At 42.7% G+C, this 15,554-nt stretch overlaps 1 non-coding gene across 1 annotated transcript; it reads right to left on the bottom strand.

The window, feature by feature from the left end:
- Nucleotides 1–4,841: 4,841 nt before the first annotated feature.
- On the bottom strand, nucleotides 4,842–4,916 carry Trnap-cgg. Its single transcript has one exon. It is a non-coding gene; the product is annotated as a tRNA-Pro (tRNA).
- Nucleotides 4,917–15,554: the final 10,638 nt, after the last annotated feature.

Genomic DNA, 15,554 nt, shown 5'->3' with positions numbered 1-15,554 from the left:
CTCAACAATAGAGGGGTATTGGATTTCCCATATACCTTTTAATTCTAAACCAGTAACTAGTTGTTCGAGTTCCCTTGAGAAACTAAAATTAGGTTACTGATCTTTTCGATTTAAAACACAATTAAAATTACCTCCAAGTAATAACTGTCTTGGATTTTTCCTTAACAATCACATCAGTTAATCTTTGAAGAAATATTCTCTGTCAGCTCGGTGAGAACTTCCTGAAGTGGCATACAATTTGAAGATAGTCACAGCAAAGATGTATAGTCGTATTCCCCTTCCGGATTCCAGGCGTTCCACCTCACTTACTGGAATCCCTTCCCTCGCTAAAACAGATGTTCGAACACTTGTTTCGTGAGACATATTTATTTGACTGACATAACCGGGAATTATTAAATCAACCATAAGAACTTCTTGTAACAGGGCAATATCAGTCGCGGATTCGTACAAAAATTCCTTAAGTGCCGATAATTTCAAACAGGACGTAATTTTATTTATGTTTATAGTGGTGATAGAATAAGAATGCGTCATTGCGCTGTCAATATGTAGTTGTTTTGATAAGTTAATTTAGTTTGCTGTGGCTCAGGCTTCAGGTAAACTGCAATACCGGCCATTAAAATTGCTACACCACGAAGATGATGTGCTACATACGCGAAATTTAACCGACAGGAAGAAGATGCTGTGATATGCAAATGATTAGCTTTTCAGAGCATTCACACAACGTTGGCGCCGGTGGCGACACCTACATACAACGTGCTGACCTGAGGAAAGTTTCCAATCGATTTCTCATACACAAACAGCAGTTGACCGGCGTTACCTGTTGACACGCTGTTGTGATGCCTCGTGTAAGGAGGCGAAATGCGTACAATCACGTTTCCGACTTTGATAAAGGTCGTATTGTAGCCTATCGGGATTGTGGTTCATCGTATCGCGACATTGCTGCTAGCGTTGGTCGAGATCCAATGACTGTTAGCAGAATATGGAATCGGTGGGTTCAGGAGGGTAATATGGAACGCCGTGCTGGATACCAACGGCTTCGTATCACTAGCAGTCGAGATGACAGGCATCTTATCCGCATGGCTGGAACGGATCGTGCAGCCACGTTTCGATCCCTGAGTCAACAGGGAGACCGTGGCTGCGGTTACCCTTGACGCTGCATCACAGACAGGAGCGCCTCCGATGGTGTACTCAACGACGAACCTGGGAGCACGAATGGCAAAACGTCATTTTTTCGGATGAATCCAGGTTCTGTTTACAGCACCATGATGGTCGCATCCGTGTTTGGCGACATCGCGGTGAACGCACATTGGAAGCGTGTATTCGTCATCGCCATACTGGCGTATCACCCGGCGTGATGGTATGGGGTGCCATTGGTTACACGTCTCGGTCACCTCTTGTTCGCATTGACGGCACTTTGAACAGTGGACGTTACATTTCAGATGTGTTACGACTCGTGGCTCTACCCTTCATTAGATCCCTGCGAAACCCTACATTTCAGCAGGATAATGCTCGAACCGTATGTTGCAGGTTTTGTACGGGCCTTTTTGTACACAGAAAATGTTCGACTGCTGACGTGGCCAGCACATTCTCCAGATCTGTCACCAATTGAAAACGTCTGGTCAATGGTGGCCGAGCAACTGGCTCGTCACAATACACCAGTCACTACTCATGATGAACTGTGGTATCGTGTTGAAGCTGCATGGGCAGCTGTACCTGTACACGCCATCCAAGCTCTGTTCGATTCAATGCCCAGGCTTATCAAGGCCGTCTTTACGGCCAGAAGTGGTTGTTATGGGTACTGATTTCTCAGGATCTATGGACCCAAACTGCGTGAAAATATAATCACATGTCAGTTATAGTATAATATATTTGCCCGATGAATACCCGTTTATCATCTGCATTTCTTCTTGGTGTAGCAATTTTAATGGCCAGTAGTGTAGACGCCCACAAGAAAACTGTTCATGATGCAAATGTTCTTATACGAATGCATCATGTATCGTGTACTGTCATGAAACAATCACACACAGGGATACTAAGTATTCCAAGGATGGAGTGTATCATGAAGGATGACACAACACGAAAAACCCAGGAAAGCTTACTGAGTAGCACAGCGCTCAAAAAGTACTATTGTGTGTTAAACCGAAGTGATCTCGGAGAAAAGCCATTACATGCCAGCGATTAGAAAATTTCCAGTCATTCAAATCGTGTCAAAGACAAGCCACATTATTAATTGACCAGTAAGGAGGCCACCCATCATGCTCATCATTAAAACGTAAGTAATTGTAATTTTTCCATCAGACATAAACTGTTAACGAGTGAGATCAATCTGTACTCAAGGGGATACTAATTAATTAACCCAAATGAAAGATACAGAACCACGAGGATCACTTTTGATGACTTTCCTTCTGTGATGAAAGGAACCAGAAAAGCGCCGCTGAACGAACAGACAGGTGGAGGGAAAGGTGGAAGTAGCACCGACCTTCGAACTGTAATTCATACACAAGAAACTAGCGCAAAAGTAGATGACGCGGTGATTTATCCAAAATAATGCGACACCAAAATGACACCCGATGAACATTTTATTGCCAGTGAACCTCAGAAGAGCAAAAAATGGCCACCGGAAAAGGAAAACTTGAACTCAGAAGCAGACAATGATGGTGGCTGTTCTTCACAAATACCGAGGAAGCAGAAATCTGATAAAACAGTCAATGCACCCGTGGCAACTGAGACGAACGCATCTATGGGAATAGCTATAGAAGTACCTACGGTACGTCAGTCCCTACACCAGAGGTGCCGGCCGTGGTGGCCGAGCGGTTCTAGGCGCTTACAGTCTGGAACCGCGTGACTGCTACGGTCGCAGGTTCCAAATCCTGCCTCGGACATGGATGTGTGTCATGTCCTTAGGTTATTTAGGTTTAAGTAGTTCTAAGTTCTACGGAAGTACTAAGGAATGACGAGATACGTTTGAAGTTCTCTAACGCTATAGATACAGCAATAAGGAACAGCGCAGTAGGCAATACGGTTGAAGAGGAATGGACATCTCTGAACAGGGCCATCACAAAAGTTGGAAAGGAAAACATAGGTACATACCATCTGACTTTCGGAAAAGCATCATCCACACAATTCCGAAGACGGCAAGAGCTGACAAGTGCGAGAATTATCGCACAATCAGCTTAACAGCTCATGCATCGAAGCTGCTTACAAGAACAATGTACAGAAGATTGGAAAAGAAAATTGAGAATGCGCTAGGTGACGATCAGTTTGGCTTTAGGAAAAGTAAAGGGACGAGAGAGGCAATTCTGACGTTACGGCTAATAATGGAAGCAAGGCTAAAGAAAAATCAAGACACTTTCATAGGATTTGTCGATCTGGAAAAAGCGTTCGACAATATAAAATGGTGCAAGCTGTTCGAGATTCTGAAAAAAGTAGGGGTAAGCTATAGGGAGAGACGGGTCATATACAATATGTACAACAACCAAGAGGGAATAATAAGAGTGGACGATCAAGAACGAAGTGCTCGTATTAAGAAGAGTTAAGACAAGGCTGTAGCCTTTCGCCCCTACTCTTCAATCTGTACATCAAGAAAGCAATGATGGAAATAAAAGAAAGGTTCAGGAGTGGAATTAAAATGCAAGGTGAAAGGATACCAATGATACGATTCGCTGATGACATTGCTATCCTGAGTGAAAGTGAAGAAGAATTAAATGATCTGCTGAACGGAATGAACAGTCTAATGAGTACACAGTATGGTTTGAGAGTAAATCGGAGAAAGACGAAGGTAATGAGAAGTAGTAGAAATGAGAACAGCGAGAAACTTAACATCAGGATTGATGGTCACGAAGTCAATGAAGTTAAGGAATTCTGCTACCTAGGCAGTAAAATAACCAATGACGGACGGAGCAAGGAGGACATCAAGAGCAGACTCGCTATGGCAAAAAAGGCATTTCTGGCCAAGAGAAGTCTACTAATATCAAATACCGGCCTTAATTTGAGGAAAAAATTTCTGGAGTACAGCATTGTATGGTAGTGAAACATGGACTGTGGGAAAACCGGAACAGAAGAGAATCGTAGCATTTGAGATGTAGTGCTATAGACGAATGTTGAAAATTAGGTGGACTGATAAGGTAAGGCATGAGGAGGTTCTACGCAGAATCGGAGAGGAAAGGAATATGTGGAAAACACTGAAAAGGAGAAGGGACAGGATGATAGGACATCTGCTAAGGCATGAGGGAATGACTTCCATGGTACTAGAGGGAGCTGTAGAGGGCAAGAACTGCAGAGGAAGACAGAGATTGGAATACGTCAAGCAAATAATTGAGGACGTAGGTTGCAAGTGCTACTCTGAGATGAAGAGGTTGGCAGAGGAAAGGAATTCGTGGCGGGCCCCATCAAACCAGTCAGTAGACTGATGACCAAAAAGAAAAAAAAAGGTTCTACGGGACTGATGACCTCAGACGTTAAGTCCCATAATCCAGAATGAGATTTTCACTCTGCAGCGGAGTGTGCGCTGATATGAAACTTCCAGGCAGATTAAAACTGTGTGCCCGACCGAGACTCGAACTCGGGACCTTTGCCTCCGGCGGGCAAGTGCTCTATCAACTGAGCCACCCAAGCACGACTCACGCCCCGTCCTCGAAGCTTTACTTCTGCCTGTACCTCTTCTCCTACCTTCCAAACTTTACAGAAGCTCTCCTGCGAACCTTGTAGAACTAGCACTCCTGAAAGAAAGGATATTGGGGAGGCATGGCTTAGCCGCAGCTTGGGGGATGTTTCCAGAATGAGATTTTAACTCTGCAGCGGAGTGTGCGCTGATATGAAACTTCCTGGCAGATTAAAACTATGTGCCGGACCGAGACTCGAACTCGGGACCTTTGCCTTCCGCGGGCAAGTGCTCTACCAACTGAGCTACCCAAGCACGACTCACGCCCCGTCCTCACAGCTTTACTTCTGCCTGTACCTCGTCTCCTACCTTCCAAACTTTACAGAGTCGTGCTTGGGTAGCTCAGTTGGTAGAGCACTTGCCCGCGAAATGCAAAGGTCCCGAGTTCGAGTCTCGGTCCGGCACACAGTTTTAATCTGCCAGGAAGTTTCAAGCCCCATAGTGCTCAGAGCCATTTGAACCCACACCAGAGATAACCGACTCCCTGAGCCGTGCTACTCAGGAAAGTAAACAGCAACCGAGGGACGGAGGAACACAACAGGCTGCATCGCAACAACAGCTGAGCGAGGCTTCGACAGCTGACGAGATCTATAGTAAACAAGGAAGCAAAGAGGGACTCCAAAATAACTTTCACTGTCAGTGACGCCTTAGCTAAGGACACTTTGCTGTAACCTCAAAATACCGTAAAATCATCACGGGTCAAGCCCAAACCGTATTTTAATGTGTCACATAACAAAAACGATGAATGAAGTATAAAGAATACCGAAAATACAAAGGAAAGGTAGATACGCAAATCGCACAAACCGTCAAAAAATTGAAGACGTGAACAGGTGGTGGCACATTAACTTTTAATCATACGGATAATAGAAGACAGCTCACGTTTTAACATTAAATATTCGTGGGATTAAAACTGAAAAGAAGATAAATATGTTGGAGAACTGTGTTAGAACTAACGATATCAATATTCTCTTTTACCAAGAAGTCCTTTGCGAAGATATAATGGATATAAAAACACATATGTAGCAGCGTTGGTAATGGCGGCAGAGATTACTGTATTTTAGCCAGGGATGGATTGGAATTAATGGACGTAGAAATAGAGCAGGGAGGACGCAGAACGAAAGGCGTTATGGATGGGGTAACCCTTTTAAATCCCTACGCTGCCTCTGAATCCAATAACAGAGCTGCCAGGTCAAAGTCTTTTACCGAAGACGTGAGGGGAGCATTGTGGAGTCTGTTTAGAATGGACCGTAAAGCCGCCGTTTTATATGTAAGCAGTTGCCTAGAGCTCCCATAAATAACTAGATCTTCGGTGAAGGGGTTCCTGGAGATGTCCGAAACGGTCACGAACTCGTGAAGGCAAATCTTACTGCAGCCGATCCCCCTCACAATACTGTTTAGTGACCTGGATGTTTTTGTAGACTCTATTCCGATGTTCGACAAGCTCACATCAATTCACTTCGATGCAGTAGTAATATCTAATCCACATATCTACTCCACATGGTGACAGTACTGTACATTGCAAAAGAGGTCGTGACATCATATTCGAACCTGGTCGTGAAACTACACGCCAGTCAGTATGCCAGAGGAAATCTACATCTACATCTACATCCATACTCCCCATGCCACCTGACGGTGTGTGGCGGAGGGTACCTTGAGTACCTCTACCGGTTCTCCCTTCTATTCCAGTCTCGTATTGATCGCCTTTGAGTGAAGGTGTGATCCCCAAATGTTAAGTTGTTTTTCTGAGGCCGAACTAAGCAGTCCTGAGGCGTTCTTGACCACATTCGTAACTTGCCCACTATGTGTACGCGAATTATGAGCAATAATGTGCTGAACCTCACTGACAGGGAGTTACGAATAAATACTTTCAATATTCATGGAAGCCATGTATGTGCCTTGGGGGATGGATAGCGAAGTTGATTTAAAACCAAGTCTCCCCTAATCTGTAAATTACGAGTATGAACATAATGTTCATTTAAACACCTGGCTAAGGCCTTCTCTGTGTTGCAGCCCCTCACCCACCAACCATCGCCGCCACTCCCCTCCATCCCACATAGTGTCAACTAGAGGCCTAATCAGGTGAATGTTAATAGCGGCCCTTAATTTTGGAGCTTTTGGTTTCATAGGAACCTGACTTTTAACCTTTCAATGCATTTTTCAATTGCTTATTTTTCTGCTTGGTAGTAACTTTTGTACAACACAAGACAAACTAGTTATTAGTGAAAAGCTGATGTACTTTCTCAATATATTGCCACTCCTCCAAAACAACGACTGCCTTTCCTTTATCCGCCGGGATAATCAAAGCCTGGTTATCCAAAAGTTTTCTCTTTATACTTATAAGCACCATCTCTCCTGGTCTATACCTTGATCTCTCGCCCTCCGCCCCCCCCCCCCCCACCCACAACTACCCCCTCCTGAAACTGTTTGTTAGTAGTGGTCATCCTCGATTATTTTATTGATCTCAACCGCTACACCATTACATTACCCGTAGTCAGTGTAGCACCGTCCAGTGCCGCAATAGTATGTGCTCTTAACGAACTAATACGCTATTACATACTGGTTCAAAATGGTTCATATGGCTCTGAGGACTATGGGACTTAAACCTAACTAACATAAGGACATCGCACACAACCATGCCCAAGGCAGGGTTCCAACCTGCGACGTAGCAGGCTCGCGGTTCCGGACTGAAGCGCCTAGAACCGCACGGCCACCGCGGCTGGCTTGCATACTGGGACCATGCAGATTAGAAGAAATAACATTTTCCAAAAGTTTCATTTCACCCTCGTTAAAAACAATATTAGTGCGATTATGTACTCGAGATGCTAAATTAAATGACACCCAGACTCTCCCTCAAGTTTAACATCTGTACTGGCTACCTTCGTATATTAATTTCCATTGGTGCAAGTACGAGGGCAGTTCAATAAGTAATGCAACACATTTTTTTTCTGAAACAGGGGTTGTTTTATTCAGCATTGAAATACACCAGGTTATTCCCCAATCTTTTAGCTACACAACACTATTTTTCAACGTAATCTCCATTCAATGCTACGGCCTTACGCCACCTTGAAATGAGGGCCTGTATGCCTGCACGGTACCATTCCACTGGTCGATGTCGGAGCCAACGTCGTACTGCATCAATAACTTCTTCATCATCCGCGTAGTGCCTCCCACGGATTGCGTCCTTCATTGGGCCAAACATATGGAAATCCGACGGTGCGAGATCGGGGCTGTAGGGTGCATGAGGAAGAACAGTCCACTGAAGTTTTGTGAGCTCCTCTCGGGTGTGAAGACTTGTGTGAGGTCTTGCGTTGTCATGAAGAAGGAGAAGTTCGTTCAGATTTTTGTGCCTACAAACACGCTGAAGTCGTTTCTTCAGTTTCTGAAGAGTAGCACAATACACTTCAGAGTTGATCGTTTGACCATGGGGAAGGACATCGAACAGAATAACCCCTTCAGCGTCCCAGAAGACTGTAACCATGACTTTACCGGCTGAGGGTATGGCTTTAAACTTTTTCTTGGTAGGGGAGTGGGTGTGGAGCCACTCCATTTATTGCCGTTTTGTTTCAGGTTCGAAGTGATGAACCCATGTTTCATCGCCTGTAACAATCTTTGACAAGAAATTGTCACCCTCAGCCACATGACAAGCAAGCAATTCCGCACAGATGGTTCTCCTTTGCTCTTTATGGTGTTGGGTTAGACAACGAGGGACCCAGCGGGAACAAACCTTTGAATATCCCAACTGGTGAACAATTGTGACAGCACTACCAACAGAGATGTCAAGTTGAGCACAGAGTTGTTTGATGGTGATCCGTCGATCATCTCGAACGAATCTGTTCGCACGCTCTGCCATTGCAGGAGTCACAGCTGTGCACGGCCGGCCCGCACGCGGGAGATCAGACAGTCTTGCTTGACCTTGCGGCGATGATGACACACGCTTTGCCCAACGACTCACCGTGCTTTTGTCCACTGCCAGATCACCGTAGACATTCTGCAAGCGCCTATGAATATCTGAGATGCCCTGGTTTTCCGCCAAAAGAAACTCGATCACTGCCTGTTGTTTGCAACGCACATCCGTTACAGACGCTATTTTAACAGCTCCGTACAGCGCTGCCACCTGTCGGAAGTCAATGAAACTATACGAGACGAAGCGGGAATGTTTGAAAATATTCCACAAGAAATTTCCGGTTTTTTCAACCAAAATTGGCCGAGAAAAAAAATGTGTTGCATTACTTATTGAACTGCCCTCGTATGTTTATCCTTAAGACAACTTCAGAAAGAGTCAATGTGTTCCCTAACCTATGGTAACTGCTCTTCGTTTACAGTTTTAGTTAATTCCAGATGGTCGGTATACATCTCCATGTCGACACGATATTTTCATGAGTATAACCTGCGCATTTCCCATCGCATACAGAGAAACATAACAGCATGTAAGCAACCAATGGGACAAGCCATCCTATAATGGACTCCCAACGGTACCGACCGGCCGCCGTGTCATCCTCAGACCACAGGCGTCACTGGATGCGGATACGGAGGGGCATGTGGTCAGCTCACTGCTCTCCCGGCCGTATGTCAGTTTCAGAGACCGGAGCCGCTACTTCTCAGTCAAGTAGCTCCTCAGTTTGGCTCACAAGGGCTGAGTGCACCCCGCTTGCCAACAGCGCTCGGCAGACCGGATGGTCACCCATCCAAGTGCTAGCGCAGCCCGACAGTGCTTAACTTTGGTAATCTGGCGGGAACCGGCGTTACCATTGCGGCAAGGCAGTTGGCCTATTTCTAAAAGGCCTTATTAAACAGTGGTTCAAATGGCTCTGAGCACTATGGGACTTAACATCTCAGGTCATCAGCCCATAGAACTTAGAACTACTTCAATCTAAATAACCTAAGGACATCACACACATCCATGCCCGAGGCAGGATTCGAACCTGCGACCTTAGCGGTCGCGCAGTTCCAGACTGAAGCGCCTAGAACCGCTCGGCCACACCGGCCGGCTATTAAATAAAATATGGGTCTTTACTTTAATCAGTATCCTTTCTTCTAAGTATCCAGTCATCCTGTTCCGTCTTCTAAGTATCGAGCCATCTTTTACTTGGTCTTTCTACTGATCTTGTAACTAAAGGTTTAAAATTAAAGTCTTGTTCTGATGGTCTCGAATCCGGCATTCTTTGCAAATGTTCTAGGCAGCTTTTCCCGTTAGATTTCATCTTCTCTTTTATAGCATGTCCCAAAATTCGCTCTTCTGTCTCCATTTCTTAGTCTAATCTTACTTAATTCCTCTTAGAAATAAAATTCCTTTTTCCAGGTTACTACTCCCATTGCTACTGCAGTGCGTTTCAGATATAGAAGGTCTTACCAAAGGCCATGGTTAAAATAAGGAGTGAAGCCAGAGAATGTATTTAAGTTTGCTCCTTTTCTTAGGGTTGTCAACAATTGGCTTCCCAGTTTCCTCAGTGGATGAGCACCTATCACAAGTAAGAGTTCAGATGCAATATGAATGCGAATAAATGTTCTAGACTTCATTATGAGTTAACACTATGTAAGAAACTATCACTCGTCCGGGGACTCTAGTCTGTTACAAAATACATCCTGTGGATTGAGATCTGGATTCCATATTCTTTTGCAAAATGGAAGTTTCATCGGGCATGATGTAGCTTCTTTGATACAGAAGCAGCATTACGTACTTTGATGTTGTGGACAATGGGATATCAAAATCTGAAACACATATCTGACAAAGGGAAATACTACAGAGCACATGACATTACGGACGCATCAAAGCGTCCATGTGTTCCGTGTAGAAAAATACTTGTAACTGTTACTGCATTATTCAAGCGACGAAAACAGAGACTAAAAGTGATGAACGACACTGTTGTGCCACATATTGTTCTCTGAGGATGTTAAATGTATCCTTTTGAAATAATATCATATTCCTTCATTACATTGCCTGTAATTGTATGTAGCGACAGTATTTTGCGTATGCTGGCAGGCCGTTTCACTACCGAAAAACGACGCAAGTGGACCGATACCTTGACAGACTATCAAACCATCACCAGAGCCAGAAAAGATGAATAATGAATTCGGTCGGAGGAAGGAATGTCGTATAAGGCCTTTCTGCAATTCATCCCCAGAGTGATAGACGTAGTCGGCCGCATATTGCGCAAACACGGCATGTAGATTATTTAAAAATGGACCAAGAAGATCAAAGAATGTCTCTTGGTCGGTAAAGGACAAATGGAAGCGTTTTACAACGTCGGGAACATATCTCATATCCCCCACATGTGGGAAGGACTACGTTGGGAGCATTGGACAATCGATCAACTCCATGAACACTGAACATAATCGGGGCTGTAGACTGGGACAGATGGATAAAACGGCCGTGGCGGAGAACGAGCCATGAGAAACCTACCACTGAAATTCTTGCTGTTGTGGATAACTGAAACGTCGGCTTGTTCAGGGAAGCCATAGAAGTCGTAAGAGGGTAAAAATAACATCATAACACCTCAGTCAAATCTAAAAAACGTCGTAGCTTTCTGCAATAATGTCAAAACCTAAAAAAAAATTCTCTGCTCTTTTCAAACGTACTTCAAAATCATGCTCCCTTACCAAATATATCATTCAAAGCTCTCATAATATCACAATGGTTCCTAAAAAATATGAACAGTTCACAAAGTACAGACAAAATACAGTTTCATAAGTGTGAAGCTATCCAACTGTGTAATTGCGTAAATATCTGTCACTGACGTAGTAAAATAAATATTTGTCTCTCTCAGTTAAATGATCAGATAGCTGTGTAATTCTCTGTTAGAGAAATATGGTACCGATGTGTAAAGTTGTATAAGCAAATACCATATTAGCTAGGGCTCCTTGTGCTTGCCAAACACATGGTACACAAAGTAAGCGTGTACCCCCCTGAAGGTTAATGCAATTATACCCTCAGGTGTTACAGATTACAGAAATGGAATGAAATGTATCACGGAAAACCTTTGTATCATTGTACTTCAAATATCTTTAAAAATAAATGTTTTAAGTACAAAATTAATCACTCAAATACGTGTACTGTAGCGCTAAACTGTGTGTCTTGTTGTAAGATAGTCTCTGTGGAAGTGTCGTACTTATCGTCCTCCGAAAGCTAAGTTCCGCAAAAGTCAATGTACTTACCTCATGATAAACAAAAATGAAATGCTTTGCGTATAGATATCTTAGTTATTACGCTTATTGCCATGATAAAGAAAGTACTGTGCTGCAACGTATTGTTGTGCTACGGAAAAGGCTGTCTCATTGTAGCTATACCACAAAAGTTACTACTAAAACATGTTTTACTTTCCAGGAGAATTCAGAAAACCTGTGCAGATATAAAACAGATACACCGCAAAAGCAACATTATAAATTGTCAGTCATTAGTAGCGTCGTGATAAAATCGTGTAGGGGTCACATAAACTAACCACTGTGTCATCTGGTATCTCACAGAAAGTACTTTAAATCCAGAATGTATTTTCAAGTAAACCAAAATGTTGCATTAAAATCTCATTAGCAGTACTGGTAAATGTTCTAAGTATGTGAGCCTTATAGTCGTTACGTAATCGTGCAACTGACAAGCAAGAATGTACACACACAATAACACTGTGTCGTCTGTTCACAATAATAATGCATTCGTAATTTCTGTTTAAATAAGTTCTCTTGGTTCTTGACTGGATATTTAAGTTCAAACATTGTCGCATGTTAACAGATTTTAAGTCTGACAAATTATCATGCGGTATACGTCGGTAAAGAATACTGGAATTTTTCTCAAGGTTAGATATGTTATTTTTCTCCCAGCCAGCCGGCGAACGTGGCTGCCTGCGGTGCAAGTCCCTTTGTTGGCGCGCGTCGTTATTGGGATTAGGAGACCTAACTTCTACAAATTCACCTTGACGAGAAGGCCCTGCCCTATTTGAAGCTCGCCAGTTCTGATGGAATTCAGGTCTGTCGTTTTGTCGGTAGTTTACATGGTTTCTTGTTTGTAGGTCATGTGGTGGAGAATTTCTCCCTGAATCGTAACTGCGCGCTGAACTGTTGCGTCTGAAGTTATTCTGTCTTCCTTGATAATAATTGTTTTTGTTCCCATATTGTCTGTTTCTATGGTAATCTCTGTCATATTCATTACTATGGAAATGCGATCTTTCTCTGTAACTATTATTACTCTGCCAGTGGTTGTCATATGGGTGGTGTCTGTTTTGGTCACGATTTGCATTGTAAGAATAGACTTGTGTCCAGTTATTGTTTCCATCGTCACGGAATTGTGACGGATGTGATCTGTAATGACTGTTTTCGTGTTTTCGCGCCCTGCGATTGTCAGTGTCAATTTCTAATTCTTGTAACAGTCCCTGAAACGCATCAATGTCGTCTTTGCAACGTCCTGCCAAAATAATATGTCGTAAATGTTCAGGCAATTTGATTAAGCAAATGCGGATGAGTTCTGAGGGGCTGTATGGGTTTGAAAGATACTGATTCTTATGCAACATGTCTTCAAAATATTTCATAAGACTGGAAAATTCAGATTGTTCGAAACGTTTCATCATTATGATGCTATGTTTTACTCGGTCTTGTGTAGCTTGAGACCAATACACTGAGAGGAAGGCATGATAAAATTCTCCTTCACTGTGGCAATCGTGAATGACCGATCGCATTCTTACAGCTGGTTCATTCTCTAAATAGCCACACAAAAATTCTAACCTGTGCTCCAATGACCAGTTGGGAGGAAAACAATGAGAGAATTGATGAAGCCATGCTGGTGGATTAATGTCGTTGTCATAATTCTTAAATGTTTTAAATTTACGTGTAGTAATGAACAGCTTATAGTCAAACTCATCATGTCGGCGAGTCGCATATCGGTCATTGTTACGTCGTTTCGGCGGTTCCATTTCAAAATTCGGTGTACCTTGCCAATTTCTTTCATGATTTCCGAAGTGCCCTGAGTTATTATTATGTGGCTGTTTCGTATTTCTATGTCCCTCTTCCCGTATTGGAGCGCGAGTGGCCTCTGAAATATGTAATTCTTGTATTACCTGTGTCAGCTGATCTTGTACTTCCCGGATTTTTCTTTGGTGTTGCGTATTAATTTGATTCTGATTTTTTTGAATTTCCTAATTTGTTCGCACTCTTCTGTGTCATTAAAGAGTACCGGTTTTGTGTCATTCAGATTATCATCTACCTTCGAAGATAAATTATTTAGCTGATCTGAAAGTTCAACTACTTTCTCTGATAATGAACTAATTTCCTCTATGTGTCTTTTTACTGTGTCCTTTAAGTTTTCCTGAATTTTTGCAAGTTGCATAACCGAATCGGTAGATGCAACTGAGTCAATTTTAGCTTGCAAGGTTTCATGATTTTCATGAACAATAGTTTGCAGTTCCTTTATGGCTGCTTCGTGATTCTGTAATGCATTTTCATGACGCAAAAAAAATAGGTTGGAAATGCTCACAAATTTGTGTTTTTACGTCATTAGAGACTTTTTTACATTTCGATTCTATTTTATGTAACTCAGTAGTTAAATCTTCACGTGTTTGTTCAAGCATGGTGTGAAGATTTTGTTCCATTGCGTCTAACTGTTGCTGTGTTTGTCTCTGGTGTTGTTTCATTGTGTCTAACTTTTGAAGATTTTGTTCCATTGTGTCTAACTTTTGAAGCTTTTGCTGTGTTTGCCCCATTTGTTGTATTAATTGTAATAACAATGCACTGGTGTCTGAAACAGGTTCCTCAGTGCTTTTCGGCAGTGAATTTGCACTGGTAACATTCACATTTTGACAAGCGGAAAATGTGTCTTGACTTATTTGAGAAAACGGTGAGGACCCAAAACCTGAATCTGCAGTATTTGCAAGATTGTGTCCTGTCATTTCGGATTCCTGAGGCGAGCTGTTGCCGACCGATCGATTGATAATACTTCCCTGTTCACTAATTGTTTCACTGCCTACACCATTATTTGCAGCCCACTCCATTTCCCTCTGCACAATTACCAAATTACTACTTTGAATGTTAGTTAATTCATTACTTGACGGCACTAACACACTGCTTTCGTCTTCACTGTCATTTCTCAGTTTACTTTGGAGCCTAGTATTACGTTTTTCACACATTATTATTGTCACAATGTTTCACATGACAACACAGAAAAGCACAATTTGAAGAGCAAAATAAGAAAACACATTAACATAGCACTGAAAATAATATCTAGTTAATTGCAAGTGCAGCTGCAAAATACTTGGTGCAAATCTACATGCATGCCACAACTGTTTTACTGTACAAGAATGAAAAACTACAACTACAAAGGAGATTCTCTCTGCAATTAGACGCTGGCAATAAACAAAAGCTACACTAATTACACAAACTACAAGAAAAAAATCAGAAGATTCCAGTGAGGTATCCTGGCAGGGTCGCCATATGGAACGTCCCCTTTGTACAATTATACAAGACTGTGCTTAAACTGACACTCAATATTTTTAGCGCAACACAATCTGACTTTCAATAATCCCTACAAAAGAATGGCCCTGACTAACATTAAGCTATACCTTTCACAAATCACTTACCTCACAAAAATCTTCGTTACTCAAGCTACTGCAATACAGCGAGCGCCACTACTGCCAGCTGAATAAAAGATTCAAACTACTGAAGGCACTAACTAGTGATAGGCATAGTTAGCAAATGAAAGATTTTGATAGAGAAAAAACAATGTATTTACCTTAATAGTCATAATATATATAGCAGTTCATGACAAATTACAAAACTCCGCCATCTCTCTCCCCACATCCACCACTGCTGGCGGCTCACCTCCAACTGCGCAACACTACGTGCTGTTAACAGCCAACAGCCCAACACTACAATACCGAGCAACAATGCAAACCAGCCACAGACTGCACACAGTGCAGCC

Source organism: Schistocerca piceifrons, chromosome 1, assembly GCF_021461385.2.
Source record: "Schistocerca piceifrons isolate TAMUIC-IGC-003096 chromosome 1, iqSchPice1.1, whole genome shotgun sequence".
Classification (NCBI taxonomy): Eukaryota; Metazoa; Arthropoda; class Insecta; order Orthoptera; family Acrididae; genus Schistocerca; species Schistocerca piceifrons.
This window is presented reverse-complemented; position numbering and strand designations above follow the sequence as displayed.